The following is a 15,787-nucleotide window of genomic DNA, read 5'->3' as shown; positions in this document are numbered from 1 at the left end:
GCCCATCGGTGTCTTCATGATAGTGATATCCAAAAAAGTAATTATATTGGTCTGGAAAGAAGCTGTAAAGTGAAGGCTAGTGTTACATGAATTTAACCAAAAGTACCCGCGCGCGTAGTGTTTGAAAATCCACCCCTAAATGTATAACGTGAGAAGGCTAAAATCAGGGTTTCTGAATTTAAAGGCAGTCTTAAAACAGTGAGTTTTTGTGCAGGGCTTGAATACAGCCAGAGAGAAAGAGAGCAAGATGCATCAACTCAGGAAGACCGTTCCAGGCAGAGGATAATGCAAGACTGGAAAGTGCAGGGTCAAATTAGCAATGGAAGAGAAGGGCATAGATAAGAGCAGCTTATCGACAAATGAAGATCATCAGGAGGGACATAGGGTAAAATAAGAAAGGAGAAGAAGCCTGGAGTTGCAGAGTGAAATCACTTTTAGGTAAGAAGAGGAAGTTTAAACTGAATATGGACACAGATGGTGAGACAATGTAGATCCCCAAGAAGCGGGAAGACATGGTCATCACACTGGAGGAAGAGAAGTCATGCAAGTGGATTTTTAATAGATTGTAGTGGAGAAAAACTGATCAGCAGGAGATGGTGAGGACAAGGTTGCAGTAGTCCAAATGGGAGGACTTGAGAGTGGATAAGGGTCTTGGCGGTATATTTAGAAAAAAGGAGCAGATTTTGGTGGTTACAGAAAAAGAAATGACACGTTTTTGCTGTAAATCCTTTATGCAGTAAGTGATGCACACTGACAAAGCCCTGGTTCATGCACAGCCACATGCCTAGTACAGTAATACAGTCTCCAGGTAGATAGCCTTTGATATTCATTGGGGTATCTTGGTTCCTACCCAGATCTAATATTTGAAAAGAAAGTTTAAAAACTAAACATGAGCTCTTCCTTGCAGGCAGCATTTCTCTTGATGGGAGATGCTGTTCCCAGCACCAGTAAATGTTGTCAGCAATTTTAACCTCCATTCCAGCCACACCATGAGATGTAAATGCCTCCCAATCAGAGCCCATCTATTAGTCAGGATGGCACAATGGTTTCCGAAAGGCAAGCAGCTGTTTCTGTGACTTAGAGCAAATAACCCAACAGGTAAGGTATCGAGGGGAAGAAGAGAGAGGTCACATGCTAAACATGACCAGAAAGAGGTAAGAACTGTCAACTCTTACCTTCACTGCCCAGTTTAAGTTCGACTGTGTTTTCTAGTTTCATCCAGTTCTGCTGGAGACATCTGGTAGATGTTTACTGGGAGATTTTGTGAAAATTGAAAAATGTTAAAAATCTGAAGCAGCATATTTTTGCAAAAGAATTTGAAGGAGAGTTGAGGGGAGGGCCTATGCAATAAAACTCATGGAAGAAAAAAGTTTTAGTAGATGATTCAGTAAACTTTTAACCTACAGTGCCATAAATTTTACTAGGGGCATGGTAAAATTTAGCCCGAATAGCATGGCCTTAGTACCAGAAAAGGGGGAGCTGCTGGGAAATCTGTTCTAACTGATCCCTTCAGTTAAGGCTGATTAGCATGGGGAGATTTTCTGTCCCCTTGACCCCCAGTCATGAGAATCTACCCAGCTCAACCCCCACATAGGCAATATCACCTTTCCCCCATAGAGAATACCTGTAACCACTCCCCCCCCCCCCCCTCCAGATAGGCACTATCCACCCCCAAAGGCAAAACAAACTTTCCTTCAGTAGTAATCAGCCCCCCCCCCCCCTAACTAGGCAAAAGAACACCCCATCCCAGGAGCCATCATTCGCCCAAATCCCCAATAGGTAAACGAACACCTCATATATAGGGAAAAAGTCCCCTAGCAGTGTTGTTGAGCAGCAGTAGTGTGAGCGGGGGGGGGGGGGGGGGGAGCTCTGATATCCCTCTTGCATGCATTGAGCCAAACCCTTTTGAATGGTAATCCCTGATTCATAATGGGGAGTCGGGGTGGGGAAGGGGTCTGGGGCTTAATGTAGGTGTGGAGGTTCCTTTTGGGGAGGTTGAAGGGGGGTTCGTGGGGCCCATTTGCCTCAGAGGAGCTGGGGGATGAGCTTGATGGCTACCGGTGGGGATTCTTTGCCTGTCAGGGGATGGGGGCTGATGACTATCAGACAAGGGAGTTTCTTTTGCTATCAGAGGAGACTAATGGCTACTAGGAAGTTGTTTTGTTGGTGGAGAGGGGATGATTGCTTGGGAGAGGGGTCTGTTGCTTGGGAGGTGTATTGGGGAGGTGGGCAAATTCTCATTGCTGGGGTTTAAGAAGAAGCTCTCCATGCTAACTGGCCCACAGTGAAAAATAAATGTTACCTTTGGCGCGCGGGCCGCGGCGAGGCAGCGCGCTGGTGGGCACGTTCGGGCTCCGGGGAATAGCAGGGCGGTCCCGGCAGCATCGGCAGCGCGAGCTAGTGGAGATCGGGGCGTTTTCTCCCAGCGGGTAGACCAGCATCTCCACGCGGCAAGGGGAACCAATTACTGCGAGACTCGAGTGTTGGCTCCGCCCCCTTGACGTCAGACGCCAGCAGAGGCTCCTTTTGCGCGGGAGAATAGACTATTTAAAGGGAGCAGCTTCCCCAACTCGCTGCTTCGGCCACGATTGTTCTGTGGAGCTTTCGCCTGGAGATATTTGCCTCCGTTCCTGATTGTCTGCTGCCTGCCTTGACCCGGACTGAGTATTGGTTTTCGTTGCCTGCTGCCTGCCTTTGGATTATCTGCTATTGGTTCCTGATTGTCTGCTGCCTGCCCTGACCCGGACTGAGTATTGGATTTCGTTGCCTGCTGCCTGCCTTTGGATTATCTGCTATTTGGTTCCTGATTGTCTGCTGCCTGCCTTGACCCGGACTGCGTATTGGATTTCGTTGTCTGCTGCCTGCCTTGACTCGGACTGTCTTTGGAACTTCTCGTCACTAGGTAAGCGGTCTAACCGGTGGTTCCACTACTATCAGCAAGGGATTCTAACAGTTGGCCGAAGCCATGGAATCAGTTGATTTGACCACTCTACAAGCCATTCCTGGGATGGCTAATAAGATCCAACAACAGCAGGGGGTCTTAGACCAAGTCACGGGAGTCCTGGACCGATTGGTTGCACGAATGGATGCTCTGGCTCATCTGCCTACGGGACCAGCTCCCAGCCCAGTGGTCACCCCTGCCCCAGTCAGGGTGCCACCTCCGCCTCGCTTTAATGGAAATGCAGCCTTATGTCGGGGATTTATCAACCAGTGCCGAATGCATTTTTCTCTACAACCTGCCTCCTTTCCTAATGATAAGACGAAGACTACCTTCCTATTGTCTTTACTCGAGGGTCCGGCACTGGCCTGGGCGTCTCCCTTATGGGAACGAGATGACCCTATCCTCAATTCATTGGACCGGTTTCTCAAAGAATTCCGTTTGATTTTTGACGAACCAGGACGTTCATCCTCCGCAGCAAACGAATTGCTTCAGATAAGACAAGGTTCACGTTCGGTGGGGGAATATGCCATCCAATTTCGCACCTTAGCAGCTGAACTGGCGTGGGGCGAGGAGAGTCTCACGGCCATTTTCCGACAAGGCCTTGCAGAGCAATTAAGGATCAATTGGCTGGCAGAGATCCTCCGGAGACGTTAGAGGGCTTGATCCGGTTAGCCATCCGGTTGGACTTACGCGTTCAAGAAAGGATGCGAGAGCGAGCTGCCACTCGTAGAAATTTACGGTTGGCCCCGACGTTTCAGCAACCAATGGTCACTCCACCTATGACCCAGGCTTCTGCGGACTCGGAGGAACCCATGCAAATTGATCGATTTCGCCTGACTCCTGAGGAACGGAATCGCAGACGGGCAAGGAATCTCTCTGTACTGCGCCGGAGCAGGGCATTTTCTCAATAAATGCCCCAACAAGTCGGGAAACTCCCGGACCTAGGCCGGGTAGGAGAGGCCTCCCTGGGTCCCACCATTCCCTCTCATCAATTATTACTACCCACGACCATTTGTCTTAACAACGAATCAGTGCACCTTCAAGCCTTCATAGACTCAGGAGCGGCAGGAAACTTCATCCAGGAACATCTGGTGCAGAAATACCGGATACCGGTAGAATCATTACCCACTCCTCTGTCGGTAACCTCAGTTTCGGGGCAATCGGTGGGAATGCATATTGCCTATAGAACCAAACCCGTGTTGCTCCGTACCGGTATTTTTCATCTAGAACACATTCAGCTATTTGTTCTTCCATCATCAGTAAATCAGAGAATATTGGGACTACCGTGGCTACGGATTCATCAGCCTCGCTTCGATTGGGCTTCACTACAGCTCGCAGCATGGAGGCCCCTTCTGTTTCCAACACTGCCTTAAGAATCTGCCCGTTATCTCCGTGCATACCACGTCATTATCTTCGGGAATCCCACTCCCTTATAAAGAATTTCAGGACGTGTTTAGTAAACGACACGCGGAATCCTTACCACCTCACCGCAAATATGACTGTGCCATTGATATTCTCCCCGGACAGACTCCCCCCAAGGGACGAATTTACACCCTATCGGAACCTGAATCTACAGCATTACGTCAATATATTGCTGAGAATTTAGATCGGGGATTTATCCGACCCTCTACATCCCCGGCGGGAGCCGGATTTTTTTTTGTTAAAAAGAAGGATGGGTCTTTAAGGCCTTGTATTGACTATCGTGGTCTTAATTCCATCACCAGAAAGAACAAGTATCCTATTCCCCTCATCACGGAGTTATTTGATCGGATTAAGGGGGCGCAAATATTTACCAAATTGGACTTGCGGGGGGCCTACAATTTGATACGAATCCGAGAAGGGGACGAGTGGAAGACCGCATTTAATACCCATGACGGTCATTATGAATATCGGGTAATGCCCTTTGGGCTTTGCAACGCCCCGGCGGTTTTTCAGGACATGATAAATGACATCTTTCGTGATATTCTTTATTCCCACGTCATTGTCTATTTGGACGACATTTTAATTTTTTCTCATTCCTTGTCTCAACATGTGCTCCATGTTCGGCAAGTTTTGCAGCGCCTCCGAGAGCATAAATTGTTCGCCAAGCTGGAGAAGTGTATTTTTCATCAACAACAGTTACCTTTCCTCGGTTATATTGTTTCCAACAAGGGCTTATCCATGGACCCTGACAAACTCAATGCCATCCTCAATTGGCCTCAGCCTGTAGGATTAAGAGCCTTACAAAGATTTTTGGGTTTCTCGAACTATTATAGACAGTTTATTCCTCATTTTTCTTCTTTGGTGGCACCACTCACAGCCCTCACTAAGAAGGGAGCTTCCACGCAGCACTGGCCGGAGGAGGCGGTATTGGCCTTTCATCGGTTGAAGAAGGCATTCACCTCTGACTTATGCCTCCGCCGCCCTGATCCTGCAAGGCCGTTTACTCTCGAAGTCGATGCCTCGGCAGTGGGTGTGGGGGCGGTTCTTCTCCAACAATCGACTGAGGAGCACTGGGTGACCTGTGCCTTCTTTTCTAAGAAGTTTTCGTCGGCGGAACGCAACTATACCATTGGTGACCGAGAATTGTTGGCCATAAAATTGGCCTTTGAGGAGTGGCGACATCTTTTGGAGGGCGCTCGTCATGTCATCACGGTCTATACTGACCATAAAAATCTTGAACATTTGGCGACTGCTCAGCGGCTGAATCCACGGCAGGCCCGATGGGTTCTTTTCTTTAGCCGGTTCCAGTTTTTCGTCCGCTTCCGTCCAGCTCAAAAGAATGTTCGAGCTGACGCACTCTCACGTAGCTTTGACGTGCTTGATACTCCGGATCCTCCTCGCTTCCTCATTGATCCAGCCCAAATTCAACTGGCTGCCACCTTCACGGTGCCCATAGGGAAGACCGTTGTTCCCAAACGGTTGCGTCTAAAGGTTCTCTGGTGGTCTCACTCCGATCCGCTGGCGGGCCACCCGGGGGTTGCTCGTACCAAGGAACTTCTCTCTCGCCATTATTGGTGGCCCACCTGGGAGAGGGACGTCAAGGATTTTGTGGATTCTTGCTCGGTCTGTGCGGCTCACAAAACGCCACGCCGGAGGCCTCTGGATTTGTTACACCCGCTTCCTCTTCCCACGTCTCCGTGGACACATATTGCCACCGACTTTATTACTGATCTTCCGTCCTCCGGGGGTCATACTGTCATCTGGGTGGTGGTGGATCGTTTTTCCCGGATGGCTCATTTCATTCCTCTTCCTGGCTTGCCTTCGGCCCCGGAACTGGCTCATCTTTTCCTGCACCACGTGTTTCACCTCCATGGCCTTCCCCTTAGCATTGTCTCCGATCGGGGTGTACAGTTTACGGCCCGCTTTTGGACAAATCTTTGTAAACTTCTACGAGTGAAGCTTGATTTTTCATCTGCCTATCACCCTCAGTCCAACGGTCTTACTGAACGAACTAATCAATCTGTCAAGGCATTTTTTCGGGTGTATGTAAATCAACGTCAGGATGATTGGGCTTCTCTACTGGTCTGGGCCGAGATCTCCCATAATAATCATGTTCGTCGGGCCACAGGAGGCTCCCCGTTCTTTTTGGTCTATGGCAGGCATCCGAACTTCCCTCTGCCGGTCCGCACCTTCTCCACTTGTCCTGCGGTCAACGCCACGGTCGCCTCTATGTCCCGCCTGTGGTCCACCACACATGCCTTATTGGTCAAAAATGCTGCTGCCATGAAGCGTCAGGCGGATAAGACGCGGATTCCGGCCCCTAGTCTTCGTTGTGGGGATCTCGTTTGGTTGAGCACCCGTCACCTTCGTTTACGTCTCCCATCTGCCAAGTTTGCGCCTCGTTTCATTGGGCCATTTCCAATTCGACGTCGGATCAACCCAGTCACCTATGGACTTTGCCTCCCACCCTCCCTGCGTATTCACAACGCCTTCCATGTTTCCTTGCTGAAACCTGCTGTCATGTCTTGGCCCCAGCGACGGCGAAGGGCCGCTGTACCCATTCTTCCTGATGATGGTCAGTACGAAGTGCAGGAGATTCCGGACTCCAGACGCGTGCGGGGTCGGTTACAATACCTTATTTCCTGGAAACACTTTGGCCCAGAGGACAATACCTGGGAGCCTTCCTCTAATATACAGGCTCCCCGTTTGCTGCGGGCCTTTCATCTTCGCTTTCCCTCCAAGCCTGGACCTCAAGGAGGGAGGAGGGGACCTTGCGGAGGGGGTACTGTTACCTTTGGCGCGCGGGCCGCGGCGAGGCAGCACGCTGGTGGGCACGTTTGGGCTCCGGGGAATAGCAGGGCGGTCCCGGCAGCATCGGCAGCGCGAGCTAGTGGAGATCGGGGCGTTTTCTCCCAGCGGGTAGACCAGCATCTCCACGCGGCAAGGGGAACCAATTACCGCGAGACTCGAGTGTTGGCTCCGCCCCCTTGACGTCAGACGCCAGCAGAGGCTCCTTTTGCGCGGGAGAATAGACTATTTAAAGGGAGCAGCTTCCCCAACTCACTACTTCGGCCACGATTGTTCTGTGGAGCTTTCGCCTGGAGATATTTGCCTCCGTTCCTGATTGTCTGCTGCCTGCCTTGACCCGGACTGAGTATTGGTTTTCGTTGCCTGCTGCCTGCCTTTGGATTATCTGCTATTGGTTCCTGATTGTCTGCTGCCTGCCCTGACCCGGCTGAGTATTGGATTTCGTTGCCTGCTGCCTGCCTTTGGATTATCTGCTATTTGGTTCCTGATTGTCTGCTGCCTGCCTTGACCCGGACTGCATATTGGATTTCGTTGTCTGCTGCCTGCCTTGACTCGGACTGTCTTTGGAACTTCTCGTCACTAGGTAAGCGGTCTAACCGGTGGTTCCACTACTATCAGCAAGGGATTCTAACAATAAAATGCAGACATTTAGTCAACATTAAGAGAAGGCATTCCGGAAGGTGTTTAGGTCAGAGGAGTGATTTTCATATCTTTGCACAAGCATTTCCAGGAAAATTGTACCTGAAAAAAAAGCAGGTCTGCTTTGTATCCGTGGTAAGTTTTAAAATGAAACTACATGCACATTTTCACTTTAAAAATTAATGCAAAGCCTATGGGTAAAAGGTCAACATGAACTTTGTCCCAATACTGTTATGATCCGGAAGTGGATCCTTGGGCCGACCTTTGTTGGGAAGCGGTCGGGAGGCAGACACGCACAGCCGTAGATGGATCTTCGCCTGGAAACCCGTGACGCCCCCAGAGGAGCTGTGAACGCCCGGGTCGCTAGGACTTAGGTGGCTTCACCCTGGAAGTCCGAGGTCCCCCCAGGAGGAGCCCATAGGGACCCGGACCGCTGGGACTTAGGAGAGGACTGGCGTGAAGAAAACCCGGACCGGAACTGGAACAGGAGTGAAGGCAGGAGAGAGAGACGAACCGTGATCAAGGCAGGCAGCTGGAGTCAGGAGCGAGAAGACAATCCGTGGTCAAGGCAGGCAGCAGGAGTCAGAAGCGAGAAGACAATCCGTGGTCAAGACAGGCAACAGGAATCCGAAACAGGAATGCTGAGACTGACAAGCAGAAACAGGAGCACCAGGAACAGCAACTAACCCACCGAAGTGACCTCGTTGCAAGGCAAAGCAGGAAGGACAGAAGCCGGCTTAAATTCCCCGCTGGTGCTGACGTCAGACAAGGGGCGGTTCAGCACATCCGGGTGCTGAGCCGTCAAAAGCCCGGCCTTCACGCGCGCGCGTTCCCCCATGGGGGAGGAGTCATCTGTGGGGCTCGGCGGCGTCTTCCACGCGGAGAGCCCGTCGCCATGTGGCCAGGCCGGCCCTGGATCCCGCGACTCGCGGCCGAACACCGGACCCCGCTGAGGAGGTAAGGGCCCGGCGAGCGCGGCTATAACAGTACCCCCCCTCTTACGCCCCCTCCGCAGAGGCCCTGGCTTTCCGGGATTGTCCTGATGGAATTGAGCGAGGAGGGACTTGTCCAAGATGTTCCGAGCCGGTTCCCAAGAATTCTCCTCAGAACCGCAACCTTCTCAAGCTAGAAGATACTCCCAACGACGGGCGTGGAAACGTACATCCAGTACTTCCCGAACTTGATACGTGGGTTCTCCAGTGGAAGAAGAAGATAGCGCATCAGTAGTTGGTCGATGGAACCGTGAGAGCACCACAGGTTTTAGTAGAGAAACGTGGAACACGTTATGAATGCGGAGAGAAGAAGGAAGACGAAGTCTGTAGGAGACCAATCCAATTCGTTCTGCTATTGGAAAGGGACCGCAGTATTTCGGTGCCAACTTACGAGATCGGTTAGGGAACTGTAGATTTCGGGTACTCAACCATACCTTGGTACCAGGTAAAAACACTGGCGCTGGTCGTCGGTGGCGATTGGCGCTTCATTGAGCTCTTTCCGCGGCCGTGGAAAGTCTTCGTTGGATTACTTTCCAGAGATGATGGAACTGACGGGCTGCTATCAATGCAGCTGGTGAAGGAACGGTAATTGGAACAGGTACTGGAGGTCTTAGATGGCGACCGAATACTATCTGAAAGGGTGACTGCCCAGTAACTGAGTGTGTATGATTGTTATAGGCGAACTCGGCCCAGGGAAGCAGGGAAACCCAGTTAGTCCCTTTCTCGGAGATGAAACTTCGGAGGAAAGTCTTTAATGATCGATTCGTGCGCTCAGTTTGTCCATTACTTTGAGGATGAAATGCAGTGGACAAATTCAGCTGTACCCCAAATTTCTTGCAAAGGGCACGCCAAAAACGGGCGGTGAATTGCGGTCCTCTGTCAGACACGATGCTTTGCGGAAGACCATGGGCCCGAAAGATGTGCTGCGTGAATAGTAGCGCTAGCTCAGGCGCCGAAGGTAGTTTGGGCAGTGGTACCAGATGAATCATTTTTGAGAAGCGATCCACGGTGACCCATATCACCGAGTTACCCTCAGATGGTGGTAGGTCCACTACAAAATCTGTGGCGATGTGGGTCCATGGCTCGGTGGGTATGGGTAATGGCTGTAGAAGACCCCAAGGTCATCCACTGGGAGGTTTTTGTCTTGCACAGACCGGACAGGAATCTACGTACAGGCGCACATCCTGTCGTATCTTGGGCCACCAATAGTAGCGGTTTAGAAGATCGAGTGTCCTTTCTCTTCCGGCGTGGCCCCCGGAGAGGGAGTCGTGAGCCCAAGCGAGGACTTTCTTGCGATCTCTGCGAGCGACCACTACCCGCCCTAGAGCAGACACTGTGATACTGGCTACCTGGATCTTGGCAGGATCGATGATGTGTTGAAGGACATCCTCCTTTTCTTCCCGCACTTCGTAACGAGACAGAGCATCCGCCCGGACGTTCTTCAAAGCTGGACGATATTTCAAGACGAAATCAAACCGGTTAAAGAAAAGCGACCAACGCGCCTGTCTCGGATTAAGCCGTTGGGCTTGATTCAGGAACTCTAAATTTTTGTGATCCGTGTAAATGGTCACCGGATGAAGGGACCCCTCCAGCCACTGTCTCCACTCTTCCAGCGCCAATTTAATCGCTAACAACTCCTTGTCTCCTATTCCATAGTTGCCTTCAGCTGGGGTGAACTTCCTGGAGAAGTAGGAGCAGGGTAGAAGGTGTCCGGAACTAGAGTTCTGAGACAGGACCGCCCCCACGGCTATACTAGAGGCATCCACCTCCACGAAGAAAGGCCGTGTTGGGTCCGGATGTCGTAAACAGGTGTCCTGGAGGAATGCCTCTTTTAAGTCTTCAAAGGCTTTACAAGCCTCTTGAGGCCATACTCGAATGTCTGCACCCTTTCTGGTCAGAGCGGTTAGGGGTGCCACTAATCGGGAATACTGAGGAATGAAGTGTCTGTAGAAGTTTGCAAACCCCAAAAAGCGTTGCAGGGGCTTTAGACCCACCGGACGGGGCCATTTCCGGATGGCGGACTCTTTGCTGGGGTCCATTCGGAATCCGGTTGCTGAGACGATGTACCCTAAAAAGGGCAGCGACTCTTGTTCAAAGAGACACTTCTCAAATTTTGCATATAAATGATGGTCCCGCAAGATCTGGAGCACTTGGCGAATGTGTTGCGGTGGGAGGACAAGTCTCAAGAGTGAATGAGGACATCATCCAAATACACAATAACGCATGAGTGCAGTAAGTCCCGAAGAATCTCGTTCATTAAGTGTTGAAACACAGCGGGGGCATTACACAACCCGAATGGCATCACTAGGTATTCATAATGCCCGTCCCGGGTATTGAAAGCCGTCTTCCATTCATCCCCGGGACGGATACGGACCAAATTGTAAGCCCCACGGAGATCTAGCTTAGTGAAAACTCGGGCTCCTTGAAGTCTGTCTAGTAACTCAGGAATTAAAGGAAGCGGGTAGCGATTCTTCTTAGTAATGGCATTGAGTCCGCGGTAATCTATACACGGCCTCAAGGTACCATCCTTCTTGGCAACAAAAAAGAAACCCACCCCTGCGGGAGACTTCGAAGGCCGGATGAACCCTTTAGCAAGGTTTTCAGCAATATAATCCGACATTGCCCGAGTCTCGGGCTGAGACAAGGGATATACTCTTCCACGAGGGGGAGTGGAGCCTGGAAGCAGGTCGATAGCGCAATCGAAGGGTCGATGCTGTGGTAACAGTTCCGCTTTCTCCTTGGAAAACACATCTGCGAAGTCTGCATATGGAGACGGTAACAAGGGTCCGGTATTTGCCAGCAGAATCTGTTGCCCCTTCTTAGGTCGAATGCAAGAGTGGAAACATTTGGAACTCCACCGGGTGATCTGAAAATCCTTCCAGCGGATCTCAGGGGAATGTTGCTGAAGCCAGGGTAATCCAAGAACCACCGGATGTACCGATTTTTCCAGAATCAAGAATGAAATCTTCTCGGTGTGAAATAAGCCAGTCTGAAGGATAAGTGGTGTGGTAACAGTGGAAATTCGGCCAGACAGGGGTGTACCCTGAATCAAAGTGACCCTTAAGGGGGGTTCTCGAAGCTGTGTGGCGAGTTGAAGCTGTTGTACCAAATCCTTCGTAATAAAGTTCCCTCCAGCCCCGGAGTCGACGAGGGCCTGGGTCTGAAAAGAACCACCGGGATATCTCAAGGTCACTGGTACAGTACATTGAGGAGCTGCATTGAGGCAGCCTAGGGAACACTCCTCTCGAACACCTAGGCGCGGGAGTTTTCCGCCCGTTCCTTACATTGTGCGAGGAAGTGACCTTTACCGCCACAGTACAGGCACAGCCTCAGATCGCGACGACGCTGCCTCTCCTCGGGCGACAAAGATGACCTCCCAAGTTGCATGGGTTCCTCTGTGGAAGTCTCAGCCGGGGCACTGGAACCCCGAGAACCCGAGTTCGCTGACCTGGACGGCACAGAAGAGAATGAGGGCAATCGTCGAGAAGGACGCCCCTCCTTAGCTCTTTGTTGAAGCCGCCGATCAATGCGTCCTGCCAAGTCGATGAGGCCATTAAGGTCCTCCGGGAGGTCGCGGGCCGCTAACTCGTCCTTGATCCGGGCTGCCAGACCCTCCAGGAACACGCCTCGGAGAGCATCATCTTGCCAGCCTACTTCTAGGGCGAACGTGCGAAACTCCAGAGCATAATCTGCAAGGGCCCGCGAGCCCTGCAGGAGCTGGAGTAGCTCTGAGGTCGCAGACGTCAGACGTGCAGGTTCATCGAAGGCTGCCTTGAAATCCTCCACAAATCGATTTAAATTACTCAAAGCCGGATCATTCTTCTCCCACATGGGAGATGCCCAATTCAATGCCCGCCCATCCAGGAGCGAAAAGATATAGGCCACCTTGACGCCATCCGATGGGAACTGATTGGGCAGGAGAGCAAAACGCACGAAACATTGGTTTAAGAAACCGCGGCAAGCCTTGGCATCTCCGGAGTATTGGGACGGAGCCGGAAGCTGCGTAGGCGAATGAAGTGTTACCACTGGAACTGGTGCGGGTGCAGGTACCGGAACCGGAGCCTGAGGTTCGGCGTCCATGCGCGCAGCCAAGCGTTCCACGGTGGCAGCCAGGGAGTCTAACACTTGTTGTTGCTGGACCAGACGCTGAGCCAGACCCGGGATGGCCTGTAGGCCGGCGAGGTCTGCCGGATCCATGGCCTTGCAAACTGTTATGATCCGGAAGTGGATCCTTGGGCCGACCTTTGTTGGGAAGCAGTCGGGAGGCAGACACGCACAGCCGTAGATGGATCTTCGCCTGGAAACCCGTGACGCCCCCAGAGGAGCTGTGAACGCCCGGGTCGCTAGGACTTAGGTGGCTTCACCCTGGAAGTCCGAGGTCCCCCCAGGAGGAGCCCGTAGGGACCCGGACCGCTGGGACTTAGGAGAGGACTGGCGTGAAGAAAACCCGGACCGGAACTGGAACAGGAGTGAAGGCAGGAGAGAGAGACGAACCGTGATCAAGGCAGGCAGCTGGAGTCAGGAGCGAGAAGACAATCCGTGGTCAAGGCAGGCAGCAGGAGTCAGAAGCGAGAAGACAATCCGTGGTCAAGACAGGCAACAGGAATCCGAAACAGGAATGCTGAGACTGACAAGCAGAAACAGGAGCACCAGGAACAGCAACTAACCCACCGAAGTGACCTCGTTGCAAGGCAAAGCAGGAAGGACAGAAGCCGGCTTAAATTCCCCGCTGGTGCTGACGTCAGACAAGGGGCGGTTCAGCACATCCGGGTGCTGAGCCGTCAAAAGCCCGGCCTTCGCGCGCGTGCGTTCCCCCATGGGGGAGGAGTCATCTGTGGGGCTCGGCGGCGTCTTCCACGCGGAGAGCCCGTCGCCATGTGGCCAGGCCGGCCCTGGATCCCGCGACTCGCGGCCGAACACCGGACCCCGCTGAGGAGGTAAGGGCCCGGCGAGCGCGGCTATAACAAATACAGCCAGTTTGAAAGTTGCCTCTTTAATCTCCATGCCTCTTTAATCAGCATGCCTCAAATATTTACCGTTTTTATGTTTTTTTAATATTTAAAATGTGTCCATGTGTCTAAATCAGTGCTTCTGAACCAATCTAGCTCTTGAGGCACACTTAGCCAGTCAGGTTTTCAAGATATCCACAATGAATATGCATGACAGAGATTTGCATACAACGGAAGTAGTGCATTCAAATCTATCTCATGCATATTGATTATGGATATTCTGAGAACGTTACTGGCTAGGTGTGCCCCAGAGGACTGGCTTGGTTCAGAAGCACTGGTCTAACCAAGACTTATAATAGCAGCATTGATACTGTGCACACAGCATCAAACAAATCCAATATGATGAAGAGCCCATTTTGACCATAAGGTCTGTATCAGGGAAATGTGTTTTATGTCAATCATCCCGACCTTCAAGTGTCCATGTCAACGTAACCACATTTCCCACAGCTTGGAGAAGAGATGGCTGAGGGGAGATATGGTAGAAGTCTATAAAATAATGAGTGGAGTGAAATGGGTAAATGCAATCAGTTGTTTATGCTTTCAAAAAGCTGAAAAACTAGGGGATGCGCAATGAAGTTACTAGGTAATACATTTAAGACAAGAGAAAATATTTTTTTAATTCAATTAATATTTAAGCTTTGGAATTTGTTGCAGGAAGAAATGGTAAAAACTGTTAGTATAGCTGGGTTTAAAAAAGGTTTGGAAAGGTTCCTGGGGGGAAAAAGTCCATAAACCATTATTAAAGTGGAAATCCACTGCTTATCCTGGGATAAGCAGCACTAATCTATCTACTCCTTGAAATCCTGCCAGGTACTTGTGACTTGGATTGGCCAAAGTTGTAAACAGGATACTGGGCTTGATGGACCTTTGATCTGACTCAGTATGGCATTTCTTATGTACTTTATTAAAATGTGGTAATCACTTAACACAGTGGCCTAAACTCCTATCTGACACTGCATGGTGCAGATAATATTTTGGAAAATGCCTGTCCTGACTGAATCCCTTACTAATATACACTGGACCTCAATCATTTCCAGAATCCCTCATGGATTCTGGAAATGATTGGATATTAGTCCTGGTTTCTCAACTCCCTGACCTCATTTTCAAATGTATGCATGCACACTATACAATCACCTCCTCTCCCCACCAGCAACACATGTACAAATAGCAGGTGCAAAGTATTTGTGCCCTTTGTACATAAGTACTTTATGTTGGTTAAATTTCAAAGAGACACTACTCGCGTGCTTTCCCTTGTACAATTAAGTAGAAATTGCCCACTGAAAAAGTCTTTGTCTTTTTGGAGACTGTATCTTCAAAAAGACAAAGACAAGATGGAGGCGGTACAGAGAAGGGCGACCAGGAAGGTGGAGGATCTTCATCGGATGACGTACGAGGAGAGATTGAAGAATCTAAATATGTACACCCTGGAGGAAAGGAGGAGCAGAGGTGATATGATACAGACTTTCAGATACTTGAAAGGTGTTAATGATCAAAAGACAACGGCAAACCTTTTCCATAGGAAAAAAATCAGCAGAACCAGGGGTCACGATTTGAAGCTCCAGGGAGGAAGATTCAGAACCAATGTCAGGAAGTATTTCTTCACGGAGAGGGTGGTGGATGCCTGGAATGCCCTTCCGGAGGATGTGGTGAAGACCAGAACTGTGAAGGACTTCAAAGGGGCGTGGGATAAACACTGTGGATCCATAAAGTCAAGAGGCTGCCAATGAAGAGTGGGTGACTCGCCAGAATGATGGCTACTGCCTGGAGTCAATACCCTTATTAAATAAACATACACATGCTTACTGTGACTCCAACATCGCTCTAAGCTTCAACAGCAAGAGGAAATGTGGAAAAAAGGATTCACACTCACAAAGAGGGGAGTAGCTGGCTTGTTACGGCGGTTACTACCCCAAATCAAATAAGCCTGATACTTCACTTTCAATGCATATACAGCATAGTTCTCTGATTCAACGGCA

At 50.7% G+C, this 15,787-nt stretch overlaps 1 protein-coding gene across 4 annotated transcripts in view; it reads left to right on the top strand.

Moving 5' to 3' along the window:
• LSAMP (limbic system associated membrane protein) overlaps positions 1-15,787 on the top strand; it is a 1,673,925-nt gene that overhangs the window by 1,507,249 nt on the left and 150,889 nt on the right. The window lies entirely within an intron of this gene.

The sequence above is a fragment of the Rhinatrema bivittatum genome, chromosome 15 (genome assembly GCF_901001135.1).
Source record: "Rhinatrema bivittatum chromosome 15, aRhiBiv1.1, whole genome shotgun sequence".
Taxonomy (NCBI): domain Eukaryota; kingdom Metazoa; phylum Chordata; class Amphibia; order Gymnophiona; family Rhinatrematidae; genus Rhinatrema; species Rhinatrema bivittatum.
This window is presented reverse-complemented; position numbering and strand designations above follow the sequence as displayed.